The 19,854-nt window shown below is 36.4% G+C and overlaps 1 protein-coding gene and 1 long non-coding RNA gene across 12 annotated transcripts in view; one reads left to right on the top strand and one right to left on the bottom strand.

Annotated features, from left to right (window-relative positions):
• The window catches only part of LOC105476766 (syntaxin binding protein 4), a 197,755-nt gene that overhangs the window by 144,029 nt on the left and 33,872 nt on the right, over positions 1–19,854 (top strand). The window lies entirely within an intron of this gene.
• The window catches only part of LOC105476764 (uncharacterized), a 111,627-nt gene continuing 108,232 nt past the window's right edge, over positions 16,460–19,854 (bottom strand). For 4 of the 5 annotated variants that reach the window (XR_011615739.1, XR_011615742.1, XR_011615741.1 and 1 more), the window contains one exon: positions 16,469–16,536. This is a non-coding gene — a long non-coding RNA (uncharacterized lncRNA). Of the gene's footprint in view, positions 16,537–19,854 lie in introns of all 5 variants that reach the window. The other variant, XR_011615740.1, reaches the window with a different exon arrangement.

The following is a 19,854-nucleotide window of genomic DNA, read 5'->3' as shown; positions in this document are numbered from 1 at the left end:
AATAGGACTTATTGGCCACCTGAAATTGTGTCTTCTCACTAGAATATAAGCTTCAGGAAGGCAAGATCCTCACTTGTCTTACTGCTGTAGCCTCAGAATTTACTACAGTAGTTATTCAACAAGTATTTAACAACTAAATGAATAATATTGCAGAGGTCGATTATGTAAGACTAAACAACAATTAACAAGAGAAACAAGGACAAAGAGTAAAAACGACACTGGATTTTTGAGCCTGGATTATTGGAGGTTGGTCGAACCATTAAAAATCAAGGAGCTCAGCAGGAAAGACAGATCTGGGAGATTAGAGTGAGGGAAGTTCCATATTAGACATCATGAGATGCTTGAGATGCCAGCTGACATCAAGAAAGAGATTGGGAGAAATGTCAGTATTTGGAGATGTTGTTTGGGGGATTCTTCATGTAGTTTTGATGGTTGAAACCCTAATATTGTAGAGAAAGGATATAACAGGAGTGGGAGGAGAACTCATTTGGGACAGTTAGGAGGAGGAAGGGGGGCCAGATGGGGAGCAGTCAGGACGATAGGGTCAAATGAAGAGTAGATGACTGGGAAGAGAGGAAACCCATGGAGAAGGGAATTTCAAAGAAGGAGTGAGAAATGCTGATAACAAGTGGACAACATGTGAAAAAAAGGTTGGCTGAAATTGTAAAGATTTGTGACCTTTCGAGGAGAAATTTCAGTAGATTGGTGAGGGCACAAATACAATTTACTCCAACACCATTTTGAATGTCAATTTAATCATTCTTTTATGATTCATATGGCATTTCAGTACCTCTTAGGACCTCTTGGTCATTTCATAAATATCGGTTATGTAACACTGCAGTTTAAAAGATATAGGATTAAGGAAAAAGGTATAGGATATTGGATATTGAAAATTTGATAGGAGAGTAGATTTTAGGTGCTCTTACCACACACACACACGAGGTAGCTATAGAAGGTGATGGCTATATTAATTTGCTTACTTGTAGTAATCATTTCACCATATATTTGTATACCAAAACATCATGTTGTACACTTTAAATACATACAATAAAAATGCATTAAAAGAAAAAAGGTATGGGAAATTCCACTGAATCTATACTGATCCTGTAACATATGTTAAAAGTTACTTAATTTGGACAAATTCCTGCTTATGCCCAGATTTCTGTGACTTTCTAGTGAGATGTGCTCTGATAGCTGTCATCGAAGTGTGGTTTAACTGTATGCATAGTTTTTCTAAATTGAGAAGTGCTATCATAAGAGGGAAAATGTTAGTTAGGCCAGCAATATTTTTATTTTATTTTCTGCTGATATAAAAAAAAAAGTGTTAAACTTTATTTTTGTTATTTTGAAAAGACCTGAAGAGAATGAATAAGCCGGAAAAATTGCTCATAACCCACCACGGAGAGGCAATCGTCATTTACATTTTGGCCTTATTACTTTTAGTCCTTTTCTAACTTGCTAACACTTTTGTGTGTTGTTTGTTTGTTTGGGTTTGGGTTTTTTGGTGTTTTTTTGTTTTTCGCATAATGAAAGAAGCAGCATATAGTGGCTAACAGCATGGGCTCAAGAACAATATTACCCGTGTTCAAATCCTACCTCTGCCTCCTACAAGCAACATAATCTTTGCAACTTTCTTACCTTCTCTGTACTTCATTTTCCTCACCTATGAAATGGAAGAACAACTGATTTTGTATAAGCTTATTCATTCTAGTATCCAGTATCCAAAACAGAGTTGATCCTATACTCTTTCCACCTTTCCAATCTTATTTTGTCTGTTTTTTCCCTTAACTGGCACTCATTTGGAAGGCTTCTTACCTCTTTTATCATTTTATCTGTCATTCTCTTGATGTCCTGTAGTTCTGTCATTTTCACTTATTTGCAAATATTGTTTACAAATATAATCTAGGTTGGAAGCCAACCTTACTCCTGGAAACTGAACTAATATGAGAAACTGAGGAACCCAATTGAGAATTATACTTGTCTATAATGGCCTTAAATTTGCATTGCACTGTGCTCTCACATTTAAGTCAAATATGGCCTGGATCTGTTCTAAAAGAAAACAGGATAATAAACTAAGTAAAGCGCTTGATTGTCTGTATCAGAGTTATTATCCTAGAAAGCCATTTACCATACAGTGATAATCAAGCGACTGGATGGGCTGTTAACAGTAGTATGTCCCTTAGGGCACAACATTACAACTGTGTGTGCTATGTGTAGACTATGATGACAGCAAAGTTTCTAAGTTGAGGCTAACTGTGAACTATTGAAGTAATCAAGATTCCTATGGAAAACAGTTTCTTCTTTTCTTTATTTCAGAAAAGGCTTAACATTTAAGTATCTTTAATAAAGGGGTAGGAAGGAAGATCATCTTGTTAGCCTTTTGGTTAAAGTCATTGGTCAAGTAGCATCAAGGCAGAACATGGTCATAAAAGATAGAATACCTTCCCTCTTAGCTTCATGACTGAAAACAAAAAGAAGCCCTCAGTTCTTCCCATTGAACACAATGGGCCCTTTGCTATGACAATCACAGTTCCCATATTTCCCAGAGCCAACCTTGATTTCATATGTTTTGGCACTCTTGCAATTAGTCTCCTGAACTGGAGCTCAGAAAAAAATAATTGAAGTACATATCATATCCTTTCTTTGTGAGCAAGTTTGTTGTTGACCATATCCTTTATTGAAAATGTCTTTGCCCTGTCCTAATACTGTAATGTAAGTTGTCATTCAAAAGTGGATCTGTCTTTATTGATAAGGTGCTGATAAGGTTCTGTGAAGTGTATTGATGTACTTTGGTTTGGAGAGTTATTAAAATGTAATATGCTATTGTTTTATTGCTTGAGTAAATGGCGAATTGACATTAACTTAAGGAAACAGACCACTGTAGGTTTTTCTAAGTATCTTGCAGTAAATCAACCTCCAAAGACTTCCTTAGGAAGCACATTGACTCTTTAAAAAAATGTAAGTGCAACACATGATCATAGTTCTAAAACCGCCTACCTCTTTTTTTAATCCAAAGATAAGAAACATATATCAGTATAGAATATGGCTTTCTGTAGATTTAGAGAAAAAGCTCGCATGTTTCTAATCTAATCAATCTTATAGTTCTTTGCATGTTTTCATTTGTTCAGGGTTGACTAAGAGGATGGTTGCATTTGTGTAACAACTTGCCTTAGCTCATCTTAAGTTTTCTTCTAAAGAGCGTGTAATTATTTACTGCTTCCCAAATAGAAGCACAGATTTTGTTCATGTATTTTCTGAATTTTTAACTATACCCTCTTTTTTATTCTTTGGAGTAAACCTTTGTTTGATTTTTCTTTAATAAAATGCAGTGATACAATTATTGCAAAATGTTTACTGGCATATTTTACTCTGTAACCCAGTCACAGTTTAAAGCAATAATTCCTCAGCAAAATTCTTCCAATAGTGAATCTGAAGCTTAAAATTTAAGGCAAGTGCAAACGAATGCAGACCTGAATAATAGGAACATTTGTTATGATATAGAGATGTCATCCTCCAGCATCTAGGGTTATTTTTCAAATGTACAATTCAGGATTCAAAGCTAAACTAAATTTGACTAATCAGACATGATTTATGTTCTAGATTTAACCATGGTTGGAAATGACAGAGTTAGACTTTACCTTCCAATTCTTTTCTGAATTGTTGAAGGAGGTCGGAGTTTGGTTTAAGACTTGGTAACCCAGTATAGGTGTAAAGACAAACTCTAGGGAATGGTGCCTTATTTGATTGCTTGTATTTTAACTGAAATATCTGAGCTACTTATGTCTCAAGGACTGAAAAACTTAATGAAACATACACATTTATAAACATATATTTTTAATACTCAAAGGAAATATTGCCACTTCCCAAAGACTTGATAAATGTACTCAAATCATTGCTACAGAGCATGTTTGCATTTGGGAATGTAACTTAAATGTTTTATCTTTGAAATATGTTTTTGGTGTTTGTGTTATTTCTAAATACCATTAGTGCCTAAATCACAACACATATATATATTTACCATAATATCACATTCAGAAAACCACAAAGGCAAGCAAACCTTTTAGAACATACCAGGCGTCTCTTCTATGTAGTTGCTGACTTGCCATGTGACATGCCAAATTTCCCCATTTTTAACTCTACTGCTGCCCAATGATGCTACAGACTCTCAATTGGTATTTAAAACAGTTTTGGGATTTCCAGCTTAAAGATTTCACAGAAGCACAAATTTCAGTGTCTGGCTTTCTGTCTAGTGGTTACCCTTAGTACACGCTGAATGTAAATTTCCTTGTATATAACTGTAACATGTTAAGACTGTGAAGAGATCAAAAAGGATAATTATGTGACAGTTATAACTGTCGTATAAGTTAACCAAATGCAATTTCAAAGCAGGCAATTGTTAAGTTTTGTTTAAACATGATGATCATATTTGAATGGAAGCTGAAAAAACATTGGGCCTTTGTGCTCTTCTGTTATAGCAGGGCTCTGTTATGTGACCTAGATTTCAAATCTCTGTAGTATTTCCTGTAGAAAACCAATGTATTCCCTCTCTGCACACCTACCACTAATAATAAAATGAGCCAGCTACATAGAGGAACTATTTGTGTAAAGTTTTTAATGAAACCTTTTATTGATGAAAAATAAGTATAGTGCTATAATACTGCAGATGAGTTAATAAGATAAGCATAATTAAGAATCCTTCTAGAAGGAAATTTCTCAGGAGGTAAATATTTAAAGATTTACTCTTAAATTTTTTTTAAATAATAATATGCTTTTGTGTGTACATGAATTCCTTATCTGTTTCTAATGTAATCTTGAAATTCTTCGTAGGCAAAAACTGTGACTCTGACATTTTGCTAAGCAATTTTTTTAATCTATCATCTCTTAGAAGAGTCTTTCCTGCTATTAAAATCTACCATATGATCTCATTTTGTAATGGGTATTCAAGCTACGGAAGGAGAACAGCTGTCCATTTCTATTACATGTCAAGTGATATGACAGATTTCAGCCTTTCCTCTCTCTCAACCATTAGTGTAAAAGACGAGTTGTAAATTTTTTTCTCTATAGCCCATTAAGGTTTTGATGATGACCAAAGGTCTTAGGCAACCATTGTGCCATAATGTTACTGTTAGGAAATTGGATCAATTCCAGGTCATTTGACTGAACACACATCACATGATCAAGGCTTCCCAATACCCTGACTTTGACTAAATAGCACAGCTCTCATTTAAAGTTATGTATCTTTGAGAAACATAAGTCTACCCAAATTTGCTGCACTAATCGAAAAACAATAATAATTTCAGCTGTATCTAAAATAACTTTGAACATCTGCTTTATACGTGAAAAACTGATCTAGCTATTTCTAAAGGTACAGATGTTTACATCGTGTGGGCAAAACAACTGAATGATGGACAGAATGTTTTTAGCATTTATTTGAATTGTTGCCGTAGTCTCAGAACATTAGTGTAAAACAGTCTCCTTTACGTTCTGTTCTCTCCCTCAGTCGTATCATCACTTCTGCTCCCTTCCTTTCACCAACAGATATTGACTGAGTATCTATGTGTCAGACACCGTATTGAATAAGGAATAAAACAGACACAGTCTTCCTGGAACATTTGCTTTTTAGGGAATAACTGGACATTTTTGTAAAAGTTTACTGACATAATTACAAATAGTGGTAAGTGTTCTAAGGAGTAAAACTAAAACACTACTCATTTATTCAGCAAACATTTTTGAGGGCCTATGATATCTCATGCATTTTGGTAGGCCCATAGTATACAAGGATGGATGAAACAGGCACGATCCCTACCTTTATAGAACTTATGGTTTAAGTTGGGAAAGCAGACAATAAACAGGAAAATCAATATATATGTAATTTCAAACTGAGAAAGTGCTGTGACTGTAGTGAATATGTTGCTCTGGTAGAAATGAAGGGAGGACAAGAAAAGTCTGTCTTCATAGTAAGATTTAAGTTAAGATTTGAAAGATGAGTAGGAGCCAACCATCTAATGAGTTAAGGAGAAAGCATTCCAGACTGACGCAAAGAGTTGCCTACTCAAAGAAATGAAAGGAGGCCAGAACAGATTTACTTAGTATAACGAGGAGGATTGCAGACAGGATCAGCTTTTGAGAAATAAATTAAAACTTAACTTTGGAAAAAATTAAGTATAAGTTGCCTGTGAAACATTTAAGTCAAGATGTTATTGGCAAGTTGTTTATACCAGTCTGGAGTCAAAAGAAAGGGCTGGGCTGGAGAAATAAATTTAAGAGTCTTTAGCATATATATGGTTTTTAAAGCTATGAAAATGGTGAGATCATCTAGGAGGAAAGTACATGTAGGGAAATAAAGAGTATCCAAGACTTAACACTAGGAACTTTTAGAGGTCTATTAAAAGAAGAAACTGAACTAAAAAGGAGTGGTCAGAAAGATAGAAGGAGAATTAGGCAAATGTAGCATTATAGAAACCAAGAAAAATGGTTTTAAATACATATGCTTTTCAGTAGTTAACTGTCCTGATAGTGCTTTTTTAAAATTTTCTCAATAAATTATAAAAGACTCCATCACCATCAGTATTTTTTTTTTAGAACCACTTTCTCCAAAAAGTGGAAGCTGTATTAACTGATCTCTATTTTTAACCCACTTGCCAGATTAGCCAACTCATCCATTCTCTCTAAAAAGCACATTGATGCCCATGGGCAATGTCGACTTGTGCCTGAGAAGCCTCTCCCTGGTACTACCATGTACTTAAACTGCTACTAGTTAAAATATATATCATTTTATTTTCAAAAAGTTGATGCCACTTGTGCTTATTATAGTTACACGAATGTGAAAAGAAAAAATTGTTTCTACAAAAACTAAGTAGAATGCATCTGATGATGGTGAGTTAATACTATTGATAGATTGCAAAGAAGTCATCTGTGAAAGACTGGGAGAAAATTATAGAAGTCTAGAAGGATTCTGCCCTTGGATTATTTTATAACCACTCTTAATTCTTAATCCACTTTAAAGAAACCCCACCTGGAAGTGATAGCTGATATATTTTTAGTATGATTTCTGAACAATACAAGAACCCTAGAACTAGAAGAACAATACAGAACCCTAATCAGAAGTCAGTCAACAAAGACAAGACTTTGGCCTAATAAAGATTGGCAAATGAATATATATTTATATGTTTTGATTTAAAATAAAATATATAAGTATATAAAATAAAAATATATCCTTAAGTATATGACACTTTGACAGTAAATCTTCTACTGTATCTAATACAGATAAACTTTAACTCAGTTTATGTTCTTTACCAAAATGTATTAATAAGTTATCATTGAATAAATGAAATCTTACAATATTAGTTAATCCCTTGTCTTTCATGCTTCTGATATTTAAATGCCTCAAACAAAAAAAAAATGAGTCTTTGGATATTTTGAATTTTCTAACCATATGCATGTTGTGTTTCTATAGCTAGCCTTTGTATTTATTTTTGCTTTAATTATACGGAAAATGTTTTAAAATGTATTTGATGACACATCACATAAAATCATTATAATCTCACTTTTATTGTTAACATATAGCCATAGTTAAGGTTACTAAAGTGTACTTCTCAAGTAGAAAATATTGTAAGTTAAAGGTGTTCTTCCCCTTATTTTTGAAATCCTCTTTAAACTTAATTTCAAGCCTTTCCAAAGATGCTTAGAGGACATGAGAAAGAGTGATTTTTGATACTGCTACCTTTTAAATGTCAGTCTTTATTATTCTATAAATTTAGCTGTAAGCATTTGTTTTTTTATCAATAATATTTTCAAATTAAAATTCCATATTTAATAGTCTAATTGTTAGTGAGCCGTATGGGATGGCAAGTGAGCCCACATCAGCCACTATAAAATGGGGTAGGTAACAAATTAGAGGAAGATTTTACATGTTCACACAAATGTTAGATAGCCAAATACAGTGTTGGTAGTACCTACCTATAAATAATTACATTCCATTCTATTATGCGTTTCTTAGGAGGCAGCTTCCTGCCAGAGATATGTACACTGCTTCGAGACATGATTATTATATCTAGCATCAGAAGTCTCAGATCATCAGATAGGAAAAATAGGAAGACAAATTTTGGCTCAATTGTGAGCAAGTATCTTGGACAATTAGACCCATGCAAAAGCGTGAAGCTCTGAGTTTACCATCATTATAAACAGAGCCTGGAGAAATCACAAAAGACTTGTAGATATACTGGGTAAAAATGGAACTTCTGAAATCTTTTCTAAATGGCTGCTGCAGAGCACTGAGCATTTTGTGCAATAAGCAGAGGTCAAGGGAGTACATTGGGGACTGAAATCCAGCCCTTGCTCTGTTCACCCCACTGGATGCTCTGGTACAGGACTATGTTTCCTAGAAGAAAGAGTGTTTTTTTTTTTCTTTATTTTAGCAATTTGCACAGAAGGAATATTAGCCCTACACGTTCCATGCCCTCAGAGTTGCATCAGCTCAAAGGAGGCACTATTTTCTAGCCCTTGCACATGGAAGGAGTGCCATTTTCAACACATAATGGAAATTTTTTTTTTTTTTAGTTTTTGCCACATAAACATAGGCTAGCAGTGGCCCTGTGTTTGTACATGCTGGGTTTTCCTCTCATTTCCTTCCTTCTAACACTAAGCAAATGAAATGAATTAAATATTCAACTCAGAAAATAATTTTTCAGAACCTAGTGTGATTGAGGAAGATTCAGTACCCTCAAAGAGCTAGCAGTCTGTGAGAAGAGAGGAGTAGCAGAGTTGTGCAAATTCTTGTAATGCAAAGTTTAAGATATTAAGTATTTTACGAATGGTACAAAGTGCTGATAGCTCAGAGAAATGAGAAAAAAAATATTTTAAAGTCAAGAAAGCATTTATAGACAATGAAACATTTAATATTTGACTCTGAGAAATTTTGAATGGCAGTGATGGAACCAAAGTGAGGTTGGGGTGAATGGGAGATAAAGGAAAACTGTCATAATTGAAAAACACAGAGAGAGAGATGAGATGCAAGACTGAAACATCTCATTATGTCATTATAAGCAACCACAATCTTGAGAAAATGTCTCAGTGTGAATTATTAACTATGTCCCCAATTGCACTGATACCCTAGAATCCCCAGGGTCTCCAGCATACTCATTTCAACAAACCTGGTAACCTTAATATCTTAATTAACCTTAATCCACTCTTCTGTTGTCTTTTTGTTTTTGTTTTTGTAATCTATGGCAGACTTGGTGTTTTGCCCTGCCAGCCTGTTGCATTAGAAACTGTAAAGTCAGACAGTTGCCCTCTCAGGGGTAGCCTGCCTCACAGAGTGGCCACCCACCCCAGTTCTAGTCAATGAGATGTCAAGTCAAGTCTGCTTAGAAACTTCTGCTTGGGGAAACTTTTAATTAATGGATAAGGACATGTGGAGCTGGGACCACCTCTTTTTCCATCCTGCCTTCAATACAAATATGTTGCCTATATAACTCTGGGGGCTTTTTGGCCCCCACAAGACAAAATGTGTAGGGATGAGCCACTTACACCCAAAGGATACTAGAATAGAAAGATGAAAAACTTTATGCTATTGTCTAGCAACCTCTAGGCTCCTTAAAAATAAATACCTATTTGTTTTCCCAGCTACTTGGGTTGTCTGTCATTTTCACCCAAAATCATTCCTAACTAATATGCCACGTATTTTTCTGAATCCCTCCAGACAATATTGCTTTTTAAAAAATGTTGAAGATGTTTTACTTCTTGGAATGTAAATCCTCAACAAACTGTTGTTAAACATTTATTATGCACTAAAGCCTGAGCTGTGTACCAGAAAATGACACAAAGATGTATAAAACATGGTCATTGTCCACAATCATGTTTTCCACAGAAGAGTGTTAAGTGCTGTGATAGAAACTGGTACAAACCACAGAAGTACCATAGAGGAGGGGAAGATGAAGTCTGCCAAAGAAATTAGGAGAGTATGCACAGAGGAGCTGATTCTAGATGGATAAGCAGAAGCTCACAAGGCAGATGAAAAGGGAGAGTAACTCTGGGCAGAGATAAATGAAGGAATGGAGTCTGTATTGTACAAATGCAGAGATAAATGAAGGAATGTGCTCTATACTGGCAAAAGCAAAAAGTTGAGTTGGAACATTTTATGTTTACTTTATATCAGATATGGCTATATTTAAAAATGAATGCAGATTTTACTCCATGCAGTTAATTTTATAATTAATAGAAAGCAGTATATTTAAATTCCATCTAGTTTGAATTTATAAAAATTATAACAAGAAGCACTCAAAAGTTTAGATTGTCATTTTACATATTGAGATATGTGTGTATGTGGGTTAATGTATGACTTCCAAAGCAGATTAAAATATTAAAATTATAAGGGGATTACTTACACTAAAAGAAGAAACTTTTAAGTGCTTTTGAAGCACTCTTTTATAAATACTTAAAGTTTTGAGTTACAAGTATTTTATCCAGTCATTAAAATATATCCTTAAAGAACATTATCTCAAATCAAAGTGTACTTAAAAGCAGAAAACTAAAGTTTTTAATTAGAAAATCTTTTAGAGATTTTGCTAATTCCTCCTTTGTTTTATTCACATTTATGGGAATTTATGTTCCTTGTAAATGTGTTATCCCTCTCCTTTTATGTTATCAGTTAAAGCAGACACACAATTTTAAGAAGAAAGGTATGCTCAAATTTTAATCTCAAAACTTGCTTTGCCCAGAGAACCCCAAGATCTAACCTAGTAGTTAGATAAGTTCTTGCCAAAGTACTTTTCGTATCAGGATCCCTAAACATAGCAGCTTTTGTGTGTGTGTGTCCAGTAATTTGTTAAGATTATTCAATGAAGGGGAAAATGTAAGGGAAGAGGTAGCAGAATTGGTGCCTGGCTTACTTGGAATGATTGACCGCATCAGTCAAAGCAAACCAATATGTCAAAATAAAAATGGACTATTTATAATTGCATGCAGGTTTTTATCCTGAATTAATCAGAAATTACTATCACTGGTCAAATGAGAGATAATTGTCATATTTCTTAGCTTCTTGTTATATAGGTTTCTTTACTAAGTACTGCCAGACAAAGAGAAGAGATAAAAGAGTTGCAGTGTAGAAATTAAATATTGTGTTCTAATGTTACAATAATGGACTATACCTGACTGCAACAGTAAGCAGCAATGAACAACAACAACAACAACAAATATAAAAGAATAGGATGGGCCCGGCGCGGTGGCTCACGCCTGTAATCCCAGCACTTTGGGAGGCCGAGGCAGGCGGATCACAAGGTGAGGAGATCAAGACCATCCTGGTTAACACAGTGAAACCCCATCTCTACTAAAAATACAAAAAATTAACTGGGCATGGTGGTGGGCACCTGTAGTCCCAGCTACTTGGGAGGCTGAGGCAGGAGAATCATTTGAACCGAGGAGGCAGAGGCTGCAGTGAGCTGAGATCATGCCACTGCACTCCAGCCTGGTGATGAAGAGAGACTCAGTCTCAAAAAAAAAAAAAAAAAAAAAAGAATAAGATAAAATGAGAAATATGACTTGAAACTCTAATGCATAATACAATTCTAACTTTTACTTAACACCTCCTAATTTCTATTAATACCTTTTATTTGATAATGATTGGTTGCTATAAATCTAGGCTATGCTGGATTGTGTCAGCCTAAGATGTGACAAGAAGGTCCCAGGCCAGTCACCACGGAAAGATCTTATCAAGAGTGTTTAGGTAAAAAGGGCAGTGAGGCCCCATGATATCATTAGAAGAAATAGGAAAACAACATTATGTGGTGACCTAAGAGAATGAGATGGAGGTCCAAATAAGACAGGCTGTGAGGTCAGAAGGTGTGGAAATCAAGAAAAGATGAGCAGAGGTTCATGATGGATCAGAAAGCTTAGTCTGCAAATAAAGGATATGTGTTCAGGCCTTACTTTTGCATGGTACCTGTTTACATGCTGTTTTGGAAGCCTTGACCCTTTAAAGGCATTTGCAGAATAGACTGTGATATTTATTAATAGTTGTATATAAACATTTTAAAAATAAAGTGGGGAATACAACGAGATTAAATTGTTTTAGAAACACTGTTGCCTTCCAGCCTCACAACAGATTTGCTTCGAGTGCCACATTTATCCTTCAAATTTTATTTTTTACTGCATTGATTGGTAGATTTTGTTTTTCTGAGTTCAAGCTCTTTTACAGAAGAATGAGTTTACCTTTACGGTGTAGTCAGACTGAAGTAATTCTGTCAAGTAAGCTGATTTAACAGTGTGCAAAATTTGGATCCATTTTTATGGCTGTATTTGCTCAGGCTACCATAACAAAATATCACAGCCTGAGAGGCTTAAACAACAAAAATTTGTTTCTCACAATTCTGGAGACTAGAAGTCCAAGATCAAGGTGGTGGCAAGGTAAGCTTCATTTGAGGCCTCTTCTCTTGGCTTGTAGATGACTGCCATCTTGCTGTCTTCACATGACCCCTTCTTTGTACATACACACAGAGGAAGGGTGGAGTGGGTCTTCTCCTTGCTCTTCTGAAGACACTAACTTTATGGAATCAGGGCCCTACTCTTTATGACCTCATTTAACCTTATTACTTCCTTGAAGGCCACACCTACAAACGCAGCCATATAGCAGGAGTGAGAGCTTCACCATAAGAATTTTTAGAGGACACAAACATTCAGTTTATACCAATACTAAACTGTTAAGCAGGTGGTAATTAATAATTGAGAGTTACATAATGAATGGGCAAAAACTGGAAGCATTCCCTTTGAAAACTGGCACAAGACAGGGATGCCCTCTCTCACCACTCCTATTAAACATAGTGTTGGAATTTCTGGCCAGGGCAATCAGGCGGGAGAAAGAAATAAAGGGTATTCAGTTAGGAAAAGAGGAAGTCAGATTGTCTCTGTTTGCACATGACATGATTGTATATTTAGAAAACCCCATTGTCTCAGCCCAAAATCTCCTTAAGCTGATAAGCAACTTCAGCAAAGTCTCAGGATACAAAATCAATATGCAAAAATTACAAGCATTCCTATACCCCAATAACAGACAGAGAGCCAAATCATGAAGGAACTCCCATTCACAATTGCTTCAAAGAGAATAAAATACCTAGGAATCCAACTTACAAGGGATGTGAAGGACCTCTTCAAGGAGAACTACAAACCACTGCTCAGTGAAATAGAAGAGGACACAAACAAATGGAAGAACATTTCATGCTCATGGATAGGAAGAATCAATATCGTGAAAATGGCCATACTGCCCAAGGTAATTTATAGATTCAATGCCATCCCCATCAAGCTACCAATGACTGTCTTCACAGAATTGGAAAAAACTACTTTAAAGTTCATATGGAACCAAAAAAGAGCCCACATTGCCAAAACAATCCTAAGCCAAAAGAATAAAGCTGGAGGCATCACACTACCTGACTTCAAACTATACTACAAGGCTACAGTAACCAAAACAGCATGGTACTGTTACCAAAACAGAGGTATAGATCAATGGAACAAAATAGAGCCCTCAGAAATAATACCACACATCTACAACCATCTGATCTTTGACAAACCTGACAAAACAAGAAATACGGAAAGGATTCCCTATTTAATAAATGGTGCTGAGAAAGCTGGCTAGCCATATGTAGAAAGCTGAAACTGGATCCCTTCCTTACACCTTATACTAAAATTAATTCAAGATGGATTAAAGACTTAAATATTAGACCTAAAACCATAAAAACCCTAGAAGAAAACCTAGACAATGCCATTCAGGACATAGGCATGGTTAAGGACTTCATGTCTGTAACACCGAAAGCAATGGCAACAAAAGTCAAAATTGACAAATGGGATCTAATTAAACTAAAGAACTTCTGCACAGTGAAAGAAACTACCATCAGAGTGAACAGGCAACCTACAGAATGGGAGAAAATTTTTGCAATCTACCCATCTGATAATATCCAGAATCTACAAAGAACTTAAACAAATTTACAAGAAAAAAATCAAAAAACCCCATCAAAAAGTGGACAAAGGATGTGAACAGACAATTCTCAGAAGAAGACATTTATGCAGCCAACAGACACATGAAAAAATGCTCATCATCACTGGTCATCAGAGAAATGCAAATCAACACCACAATGAGATACCAAATCAACACCACAATGAGATACCATCTCAAACCTGTTAGAGTGGTGATCATTAAAATGTCAGGAAGCAACAGGTGCTGGAGAGGATGTGGAGAAATAGGAACATTGTTATGCTGTTGGTGGGACTGTAAACTAGTTCAACCATTATGGAAGATAGTGTGGCAATTTCTCAGGGATCTAGAACTAGAAATACCATTCAACCCAGCCATCCCATTACTGGGTATATACCCAAAGGATTATAAAAATCATGCTGCTATAAAGATACATGCACACGTATGTTTATTGCAGCACTATTCACAATAGCAAAGACTTGGAACCAACCCAAATGTCCATCAGTGATAGACTGGATTAAGAAAATGTGGCACATGTACACCATGGAATACTATGCAGCCATAAAAAAGGATGAGCTCATGTCCTTTGTAGGGACATGGATGCAGCAGGAAACCATCATTTTCTGCAAGGACAGAAAAACAAACACCACATGTTCTCACTCATAGGTGAGAATTGAACAATGAGAACACTTGGACACAGTGTGAGGAACATCACACACTGGGGCCTATCGTGGGGTGGGGGGAGTTGGGAGGGATCGCATTAGGAGATATACCTAATATAAATGACGAGTTAACGGGTGCAGCACACCAACATGGCACATGTATACATAGGTATCAAACCTGCATGTTGTACACATGTACCCTAGAACTTAAAGTATAATAATAAAAAAAAGAAAAACAAAACAAAAATAATTGAGAGTTAATGTACAATTTATTTACATGTGAAAGAAAGGTCTGAGTGCAGCATTTTACACTCTGCACAGAAGCTGCTCTTTTCATTCAGCATTATTACAGAACGGCATAGTGGATGATCACTAAAGTAGAAGTTAGATTACTATCTTTTCCTCTAATTGACTCTATGACAAAGCTCTGTAACCATTTTTGGTGTCAGTATCATAACATAAGACAATTAGAGGATTTCTAAGATCTCTTTTCACTCAAAAATTCTAAGCATCTGAGAGTTCCACTTCCAGTAAGGCTAAGTAAGTTCCTGACAGACTAACCATCCTGCAGAAACCTATTGTAAACCCTGGACAAAATACAAAAAAAAAAAAAAAAAAAAAAAAAAAACGATTGAAGCTTCTGAAAAGTGAATATGACCAGGCAAATTCTGGAGATCAGTCAAAACTTGGAAGAATGACCCAACATAGGATAAGTTTCCTGTTTGTTCTACTTTTAGATTGATGGTAGGACCCAGGGCTGGGATTAGGGTAAGGCAACAAGGTACCCTGGGTGCACCTCCCTCTTAAGGAGGCTCAGTCTCAGGTAGTGACCCTGCACTTGCATGAGCCTGAGGGAGGGTGCCTCCTTAAATTTTCTATGTAGACACTGCTTGCCTCACTCTAGTCCAAACCCTAGCAGGAGTGGTAAAACTGATAACTTGCAGTCTTTCTGGCCTATAGAACTAGCATATGAAGTTTGGAACAACTGGAAAGGCAGAGGGGAAATCCCAGAAAGAAGAGCACTGGAGACAGAGACCCCCAAATTCTGCATGTAAACTCTGTCCAAGCTTCTGGGTCTGACCCCAAACTGCACAAATATAGGGCACATTGCAAACAGCCCAGCAAAGGAGGATGGGGAGGGAAACTGAACTGAGGTTTTAGGTGCTGCCTAAGAAATAGAACTTATTGCTTGAGTCCGACCAACTAGATGCCCTGCCAAAACAAAAAGATTAACATTCTTCACAGTAGTGTAACAGAATCCAGAGTTTTTACAGTATAATGTTTATAATTTCCAGAAAACAATCCCAAATTACTCAGTGTGAAAATAAAAAACCGGAAAATGTAACTTATTCTCAAGAGAAAAAACAGTCAACAGATGCCAACCTCCAAAAGACCAGATGTTGAAATAAGGACTAAAGTGTTGTTATACCTACGTGCAATGAGGTGAAGGAAAACATGTTCATAATGAATGGAAAGAGAAGATCTCTAAGCAGAGAAATAGAAATAATTTTGTAAAACTAAATGGAAATGCTAAAAGTATGATACCTTTTAAAAAATCAGAACAGTGGCTGCCTCTTGGGGCATGGAAATAGAAATCAACAGGAACGGGATATTTCTGGGGTGGTGGTGATATTCTATATCATGATTGGGGTTGGGGTTACACAGGTGTAGGCATTTGTGACAATTCAGTAAATATACACTTAAGATTTTTACATTTCATTGAAGCAAATTTTACATCAAAAGAAAGAATTTCTGGATAGATCTCCCAACTGAAGAAATCCCTAAATCAAAGACCCGCTAACAGCTGGACAAGGAGATTCTGGTGTGTGACCATTGTCCCTGAAGTCATTCCAGAGTGCTTATTGAGTTTCTGTATTCCATAGTGATGAGCATTGCAGGTAGAAGGAACAGTATCTGAAAAAGCAGAGAGGAAAAGAAATCTGTAGTATGCTCCAGGAAATAGCTCATTGGATGACAGTAAGTGGGACTGACACAGCATAAAGATGAAAGGAAGATTGCAGTCATTTTGTAACGGGATTGCTCATACTGCAGCTTTTTAAATGGGATTGCATATACTACTGGTTCAGGAGATTTCCCCTGCTTTTTAAAATTGAGATATAATTTACATACAATAAAATGTAAGTGTACAATTCAGTGAGTTTTGACAAACGTAGACAGCTGCATTATACTACCACCATCATGCCCTGGAATATTTCCATCACCTCACAGCCTTTCCATGTGCTCCTTTGTAATCCATTCCCTGCCATCCCTTGTCCCAGGCAGCCCTTGATTTGCTTTCTATCACTGTAGTTTTGCCTTTTCTAAAATTTGGAATAAATAGACTATTAAGTTTCTAGCTTCTTCCACTTAATGTAGGGCTTTTGAGATTCATCCTTATATGCGTAATGTTGAGTGGTATTGCATTGTATTGTTATGCCACAGTTTATCCAGTCACCAATTGATGGATCTTCCAATTGTTTTCAATTTGAAGCTAGTGTGAATAAAACTGTTGTGAACATTCAAGGATGTGATTTTCTGGGGATATATGTTTTCAATGGTCTTTCAAGATTATTGAAAACATGGATTAACATATCCATGGATGGATTTAAGTGATTTAAATGATTAAATTTTTTGAGTGATAACAAACTGTACAGTCAGAACTGGTATTCTTTGCGGAAGAGAAAAAGCAAAATGGGGTCACTTTTATTTAAGTTTATAACTCTTTAATGTAATGACTATTGAGTTATCTAACTTTATGAGAGCTATTATTTAAAAAAAAATAACCCTCTATGTAGGTGTTTTTATTGTTTTTCTTTAAATCTTTTTAAAAACACATTTAAACTTTTCAAACATCCTCTTAAAGGCAAATGTCTTCAGGGAGCTTGTTTTTATGATTTTTTTCCAAATTTTACCTGAAAGTAATGTGAGGTTGTTAACAGATTTTAAGATAAACTTTTTTAAATTTGAAAGACAAAGATAGTAACAACAAATGCTGTATGATCAGGGATCAGTGGTGTTTAGGGTTTCATTATGTATATTCATTTATATTCAAGGTCGGAAACAGCAATGATCTTGACTTCATTTCATCTCATCTGTGACAGCATTTCTAAATTTTATGTCTATTGATCCTCCTTACCCTGTTGTCAAAATCCACAAATAACAGTTGTACAAATATTTATAAGCTCCCCTGGTGAGTACAAAGACCTCATAACAACAGTAAAATTTCAAATATGTGCAAGATTCACCAAATCATCAGTCTTCATGGGAGGCAAATTTCTACAGTCAATCAACAGATAATTCTTGAGTGCCCACTATGTGTGAGATACTGTCCTGAATCTGGGTACCATTATACCAGTTCTCTGACAGTAGGTATTCTACAAATGAAAGTCAAAAAAGTGTTGAAGTTTCTGGCAGACCCAGCGTCTGGGCAGGTGTTGCTGAGATAAGTTCAGGTAACTGAACTTACCTGAGAGGTAAGAGGGAGAGGCATTGCTGAGAGTGTTCAGGAAGTTACCACACTGGGTGAATGTGAGGGAGATTTTAACCAGTTGTACCAGAGATTGCTTGGATGAGATTCCAAATCAGATTGAGAGGTGGGGTCTGGAGATTTGAGTCTACCACCCCCAAATGCACTTTACCTGCTCAACTTTACTGTGCCTAACTTTAGCCTCCTATAATCCCTTTTATGTATTCTCTCTCTTCCTTCTTTTTAAAATATAGTCTATAACTGGACACAACTATAAGATTTCATAGCCCTTTTGTCTGTTTGTTTGTTTGTTTTGAGGAGTCTCACTCTGTTGCCCCGGCTGGAGTGCAGTGGCATGATCTCGCCTCACTGCAACGTCTACCACCCGCTGTCAAGTGATTCTCCCACCTCAGCCTCCCAAGTAGCTGGGATGACAGGCACCTGCCGTCATGCCTGGCTACTTTTGTACATTTGTAGAGATGGGGCTGCCCCATGTTGGCCAGACTGGTCTTGAACTCCTAACCTCAGGTGATTTGCCCGCCTTGGCCTTCCAAAGTGCTGGGAATACAGGCGTGAGCCACTGTGTTCAGCCTGTAAGGATTTTTTTTTTTTTTTTTTTTTTTTAGACGGAGCCTCTCTTCATCACCAGGCTGGAGTGCAGTGGCGCAATCTCAGCTTACTGCAACCTCCGCCTCCTGGGTTCAAGTGATTCTCCTGCCTTATCCTCCTGAGTAGCTGGGACTACAGATATTCGCCACCACACCCGGCTAATTTTTGTATTTTTAGTAGAGATGAGTTTTCACCATGTTGGCCAGGATGGTCTCGATATCTTGACCTTGTGATCCTCCCACCTCGGCCTCCCAAAGGGCTGGGATTATAAGCATGAGCCACCACACCTGGTCGGATTCTTTTTTTTTTTTTTTTTTTTTTTTTGAATCTCTGCTCTCTGTTCTTACCTCTGGCTTCTCATTCTCCTGCCTTCTTTCTTCCCCTTTCCCCCCTTTTTCTTTTATCACTTTCTCTCCCTCGTTAACTGACCACAAAATGAAATAGAAAACTATTTTTTAATGTTCCGGGTTTATTGGAAGAAAATGTTTATAATCCCATGACAAAAAATAAAGAAAGAAAACTAAAATTAAGTAGGTGCCGTGGCACATGTCTGTTGTCCCAGCTATTCATGAGGCTTGAGGCAGGAAGATCCCTTGAGCCCAGGAGTTTGAGTCCAGCCAGGGCAACACAGGGAGATTTTATTTCTCAAAAAAAAGAAAAAAAAGGAAAAGAAAATTAAAAAAAAAAAACCCTAAAATTCGTTATTAAGTTCTTTTTATTTGTATGTAACCCTTGATATATTTTTCTTAGTTACATTTTCCTTCCTAGGAACAACAAAAAAGTGTCCCAGCTCTAATTTAGACATTGTATGAAATAAATAATAGGAGCATTGTGGTAGGCAGAATTCTCAGGTGGCCCCCATGTTCCTGGTTCCTTGTGTACACACACCTTCTGTCAGTTATCTAACCAATACTAATCTAGCTGCTGCTGTGAAGAAATTTTGCATATGTAATTAGTTAACCTTAAGACAAAGAGATTATCCTGGTGGGCCTGACCTACATGAGCCTTTAAATCTGAATCTTGAAATCAGAGACAGAGAAGTCATATTAGAAATCTGAAAAGGACTCATGTGTCACTGCTTAAGATGGACTGAAAATGGAGGGGTCACATGGCAAGGAATGCTAGCTACTTCTAGGAGCTGAGAGTGGCCCCAGCTG

Source organism: Macaca nemestrina, chromosome 17 (genome assembly GCF_043159975.1).
Source record: "Macaca nemestrina isolate mMacNem1 chromosome 17, mMacNem.hap1, whole genome shotgun sequence".
In the NCBI taxonomy this organism is placed as follows: domain Eukaryota; kingdom Metazoa; phylum Chordata; class Mammalia; order Primates; family Cercopithecidae; genus Macaca; species Macaca nemestrina.
Note: the sequence above shows the minus strand (reverse complement) of the source record. Positions and strands in the feature narration are given on the sequence as shown.